Below are 6,427 nucleotides of genomic sequence, written 5' to 3'. Positions count from 1 at the left end.
TAAACCATGCTGAATCTGCGAAAGTTGTGAACATGAAAAAGTTTCGGTTTTTCATTATCTATCCAACGGTATATCATTTGCATAGTTCCAACAAATGGTTGAGAAAATCGTAGTATAATCAGTTGCTGTGAAGAAAAATGAGAAGTTCAGGTAAGTTCTGACAGAAAGGTCAACCCTCTTATCCAGGAAGTTCAACCTTGTCTCCAGAGAAGTTCAAGTCGGTGCTCAGAATATTATTCTGCAACTGGTTGCAGAATAGTGCTGGTATATATATATATATATATATACATATATATATATATATATGTTGTTTTTATCCATAAAAAATAAGGTAGGGCAGCCGCCTTACCTTTCCCTATGGGGTCCTCCATGCCTGACTGTGACATTCGAATGCATATTTAGTCGGGATCATGCATGATTGTGACATCTGAATGCAGATTTAGATTGCCAAGAGTTATGCTAGGTCAATTATTACTTACAGGATTGTTTATAGCTACACGGATAGAAAAAGCACGAGAAAACCATGCATGAACAATTTGAAGATCAGTAGAGAGGCTTTCGCTGAATCTCCAATTTGTTACCCTCGTGGCCAGAATACATGTTGTGCAATTTGAGGCGAAGATACTATGAAATTGATCAAGATCTTTTTGTGTGTTTGCAGGTGAGAATTCGAATTTCAGTTGTAGCCTCACATTTTCTTGCATGTTTCCTCATGCTATGAATACGAGGAAATCTTATTGATGAATGTGGCCGGGAGACGTGAATGCGTTTGGTCTAGTTAGAAAGTAGCCATTACACTGATAAATGGTTGCAAGGCAAGTCATCGTAAAATTCACTACAAAGTACTCTCTGCGTTTACTGAAACTGATGCATCATAGTACATTTACATCATAGTACATAACATGAGCTTGAGAATCGGTAATGTGAGTTTGCACACATCGTTAATACTAATACGATGTCTTCCTCACAAACACAACCATGAGCGACTTATCAGTCACAGCCAACCAGGTCTTATCCTTGGAAGCATACACACCCAGATCCTTGCAAGCCTCTTTCTTGGCGCACACCATTAGCTTGTATCCCATCACGTCCGCTCCATATTTCTCGATTCGGAACACACCGAACGACCTTCCACCCCATTCCTTGCCAGCGGCTAATAGCTGACGCCTTCCTGATAATGTCTCCAGGAACGATCGGTGAGGTGCCAATCTAGCATTGTTGCGCATAAACTATCAAGGTCATGGAACTTAATCCAGATGTCGCTCGACAACTGGATCGGCTCCTGAGTTGATATTTTCCATGGTAATGGTGTCAAACGCAGGGGTGTGCCGAGGTTTGTATTGTTGCGCTCCTGGAGCACGAAATGGAGACATTGTTCGCCAATCTGGATTGTTGTAAGGCCACCACCACTTAGGCGTTTGGCCGGGAGGATATAGTAGTGGTGCTAGCTAGTTATCTCCTTACCTTCTGTGTCATAGACTAGTTCGGCAACATTTCTTGGAATGCAAGGGAGAGAGATGGCGAGAAGCTGGAGGAGGAAAAGGAGGAAATTCATGTCGTCGATCTACAGGGTCACCTGTAAACTTAGGAATATATTTGGTCGGTGTTTCTCCATATTCAAGTTTGAAGGTGATGCATCCATCATTTATGTCTACCCATTTAATTGGATGATTTCGTTGTTTATCTCATTTAAATCATTTCTTTTAATGTGCCTTCTTTTAGAAAACATTAAACATGATAACGTCTCCAGGGAATGATCGGTGAGGTGCCAATCTAGCATTGTTGCACCGAAACCATCAAAGTCATGGAACTCAAGCCAGATGTCGCTCGACAAATGGATCAGCTCTTGAGTTGATCTTTTCCACGGCAATGGTGTCAAACGCAGGGGTGTGCCGAGGTTTGTACTGTTGCGCTCCTGGAGCACGAAATGGAGACATTTTTCGCCAATCTAGATTGTTGTAAGGCCACCGCCACTTAGGCATTTGGCCGGGAGGATATAGTAGTTGTGCTTTCTAGTTAGCTCCTTACCTTTTGTGTCATAGACTAGTTCGACAACATTTCTTGGAATGCAAGGGAGAGAGATGGTGAGAAGCTGGAGGAGGAAAAGGAGGAAATTCATGTGGTTGATCTACGAGGTCACCTGTAAACTTAGGAATGTCTTTGGTCGGTGTTTCTCCATATTCAAGTTCCTTGGGTTTTTATATTGAAGGTGATACATCCATCATTTATGTCTATCCATTTAATTGCTTGATTTCTTGTTTACCTCATTTAAATCATTTCTTTTAATGTTCCTTCATTTAGAAAACATTAAACATGATAACCCTTCTTCTTTTTTTTGGAAAAAAGTAAAAGCTGGTAGGCTTTTTATCAATAGATAAGACCACAACACAATCTAGATTTATAAGTTATAAAATAAACAAACTCATTATATCAGACGATTTTAGCTTTCTATGGATATGTACAAACACTGATAATATTAGATGATTTTTTCTCTCTCAATTTTGTTCCCACCGGCTCTATAGACCAGTCGATGGGTGACCCTCATGAATGATGAGGCAGACGGTTGCCACTCCGTGCTGATGGCATAGTTGGTGGTGAAGCGAATCAAGATAGTTATGACACAATGAAATTCCTTGACCTGTTTTAATTGACACAAATACAATGCACTGCGTGCTCCTGATCATTACAACTTTGCGTCAATTTAATAAGATTGAAGGGAGTATGTATTAAGTTGGATCTCACAACATTGAGTGATAGGTACCAATTGTTTTCCTTGGTGTGGTAACTGAGGGTTCATCAAACCAATGGGAATGTAGGTCTTATCTCTGTCTACTAACAACTAGATAAAACTAAAATCTCTCTTGGTGCCCCAAAACAGATAGGTATTTGGAGTTGACAACATATATTAGATAAAAAGGATAAATATATTTTTGATTTTCTAAATTGAAAATACTTTAATGAAAAGTTTATTTACAACATGGATTTGCTACCATGGGGCATAGATATGCATGCCGTAGGAACCCATCGATGATCGCCGTCTGAAACTGCCACTTGACAGCCACTTCACGGTCGCCACGCAAGCCATTGACAAAAAAAGAGGTGGTCTCCACCACATGTTGCTACTTCCTTGGACTGACGGTGGTTCCCTTAGAGCATCTCGAGCGGCCCGACGCATTTCAAACATGATTTGTATCTGTTTGGATAGAATCGAGGACACGAAAATGGCTAATTTTTGGCGTTCTCTGTTTGGGTAGAGAGCTTTAGATAGTTTTTTTCATGGCATATCAGCTTGGGTAGAGACATTTAGATAGATTTTTGTTTTCATTTGGGCTTAGGGTCTCCGCCAGTTTCTCTTCTCAAGAAACTAGTACCATGTAAATGCTTTCTTTATATAAAATAAAATAAAGATATACACTGGGGAAACCTATATATTGTTCAGCCTCAAAAAACTAATCTAGCAGGACGATTGCCCTTACCAAGGGCGGTTGGGTAAATAGCAAGGCACTCTCGACTCTATTCTTTCGAAGTCGGAAACCTTACGCATGATTGCCAAACCAGGACGAAGATCCAAAGAAGGGAGGTCAGCAGGGGTCAACCAAACAGTGGGGCTCATGCATGGTTGTGAAATTCTAATGCAGATTCTGCCGAGATTTCTGCTAGGTCAACTAGTAATTACATGATTGTTCATATCTACACGGATGGAAAAAAGGGTGAGAAAACCATGCATGAGTAATTTGATGATCAATAGTGAGGCTTTGCTGAATCTCCGCTTTGTACCATCGCTGTCAGAATACATGCTATGAAACTTGAGGCAAAGATGCTCTGAAATTGATCAAGATCTTTTTTGTATGTGTGTGCCCGAGAATTTAAATTTCAGTTTGTAGCTTCATATTTTCTTGCATGTTTCCCCACGCTATGAACACGAGAGAAAATATTGTTGATCAGTGTGGCTGGGAGAGGTTAATGCGTTGGGTCTAGCACTCTAGCTAAAGAGTCGCCATGCATTACACTATGAGAAACGGTTCCACGGTAAGTCATCATAAGATTCACTACAAAGTACTCTCTGCGTTTATTGAAACTTATGCATCATCATAGTACATAACATAGCATGAGCTTGAGAATCGGTACTGTGAGTTTGCACACATCGCTAGTAATACGATGTCTGCCTCACAAACACAACCATGAGCGGCTCATCGCTCACAGCCAACCAAGTATTATCCTTAGATGCATACAAGCCAAGATCGTTGCACGAATCTTTCTTGGCGCACGCCATTAGCTTGTATCCCGTCACGTTCGCTCCATTTTTCTCGATTCGGAAGACGCCAAACGACCTTCCACCATCCTCGTTGCCAGCACCTAATAGCTGATGCCGTCCTGACAAAGTCTGAGGCAAACGATCGGTGAGGTGCCAATCTAGCCTTGTTGCGCAGAAACTATCAAGGTCATGGAACTCGATCCAGATATCGCTCGAGAGCCGGATCGGCTCCTTAGTTGATCTTCTCCACGGCAATGGCGTAAACCGCATGGGGGTGCCAAGGAGAGTGGTGTTGCGCTCCTGGAGCACGAAATGCAGACATAGCCAGCCACTTGGGCTTGTTGTAAGGCCACCACCACTCAAATGTTTGGCTGGGAGGATGTAGTAGTTTCCCTTGCTACTTAGCTCCTTACCTTCTATGTCATAGACCAGTTCGGCAACAGTTATTGGAATGCAAGGGAGAGAGATGGCGAGAAGCTGGAGGAGGAAAAGAAGGAAATTCATGGGGTCGGTCTAGGGGATCAATTGTAGGGTTAGGAATGTATTTCAGTCGATGTTTATTTCGATCCAGGTTCCTTGGATTTTTATATTGAAGGTGATGCATCCAACATTTATTACTATCCATTAATAGCATGGTTTGCTTGTTTAAATCATTTAAATCAGGCACTTTTAATGTGTATTATTTTAGAAAACAATAAATGTGAAACCCTTCTTTTTTTGGAAAAAAAGTAAAAGGCTTGTATGACTTTTATCAATAGATAAGATCACAACACAATCTAGATTTATAAGTAATAAAATAAACTTATACTATTAGGTTATTTTATCTTTGTATGTACTCTTTAAAAGAATCAACAAATTCGAGGCAAATTTTAATCTATCATATGGAAATTCAAAAAGACAATGGAAAACTTGCGCACGGAGTCAACCTATGTGATGTAGTGCTAATAAAAATACAAACACATGTATATGAAGGTTTCAGAAAAGAACCCTTCACAATATTTGTTACCATGTATGAGTTTGCTTGGCTTTGTACCCAAGTGAGCATGTGGCATGCGAAATCCATATCTAACTTAGTCATCATGACCATATTTTTGGCAGAGTGTGCATCTCGTCATGGAAAAGAACTTTGCGAACTAGAGTCCACTTGGCTTTTTGCCTAAATGAAAACATTTGACATGCAAAATCCAAACTAATCTTAATTATTATGGCCCTATTTTTGGCAAAGATGTGCATCTCATCATAGCAAAAAACTTTCCTAGCAAGTGTATGAAACTTATATGATTTATATGACATACAAATATGATTTTACATTTTATTAGTGCACAAAGAGGGCCATATGTGTGTTATTTTGTGAAGGGGCTACCAAACAGAAGGTGTACACTGCCATCATTCAAATTTTCGCAAGCATTAGTCCTTATAGGAAGGCTAGTTCCTAGGTTTGAGGATTTATCTCGATTTGCAGCAATATATGGAACTATTTTTGAGCCTGGGCCGATTAAACTTAAATTTGAACTATAGGTGAAAGCTCAAAGTATCCTTTTGGGTTTTGTGTGTTTGATGGTGTTGAAGAATTTGTAGGCGGACTACGGTCGTTGACCCCTCAAACACCGAAAGCTCGAAGATCGAAGCCATATTATACACTAGGACTTAGGTGGTACTTTTTCCCTTTTTTCGTGTGTGTCTCAAAGCGTTGGATGGAGAGATGTTTTTTTTTTTGCTATGGCTAGTAGTACCGGTACTAGAAGCGGCAGTACCTCTATTGCTTTCCATCACACATGTAGACACAAGCAGAAACCCATCCAGCGGTATTGCCTCTGCTAAACTAGAAGCGGTAGTTCCGGCTCTGGTACCGCTCGCGGTACAACTTTTTGAATCAAATCATTCCGTGTCCAGACCGGTACCAGACGTGTACTTGTCCCAAAACTGCCGCTCGAACTACCCCTGTTGTGTGATCACGGTAATCTGGCTGAGCTACCACTTAGGTACCGGCAAATAGACTCATGGCAGCAGTAGTACTGGTATGGTAACGCTTGTGGTACCGCCCGGGACACTGAACTCGCAGTAATTGCGATGGTACCGTGACCGGCATTTGTACCGGTAGTACAACTCGGTGAGTCCCATGTGCCGCTTTGACCGTAACGGTAACACAGAAGTGGCAGTACCAGTCATGCG

At 41.1% G+C, this 6,427-nt stretch overlaps 1 pseudogene; it reads right to left on the bottom strand.

Annotated features, from left to right (window-relative positions):
- Window positions 1-947: 947 nt before the first annotated feature.
- Window positions 948-4,759, bottom strand: LOC124672625 (annotated as a pseudogene).
- Between the last annotated feature and the right edge of the window lie 1,668 nt (window positions 4,760-6,427).

Source organism: Lolium rigidum, chromosome 7, assembly GCF_022539505.1.
Source record: "Lolium rigidum isolate FL_2022 chromosome 7, APGP_CSIRO_Lrig_0.1, whole genome shotgun sequence".
Lineage (NCBI taxonomy): Eukaryota > Viridiplantae > Streptophyta > Magnoliopsida > Poales > Poaceae > Lolium > Lolium rigidum.
The sequence above is the reverse complement of the archived record's forward strand: the minus strand, read 5'-3'. Positions and strand labels throughout refer to the sequence as shown.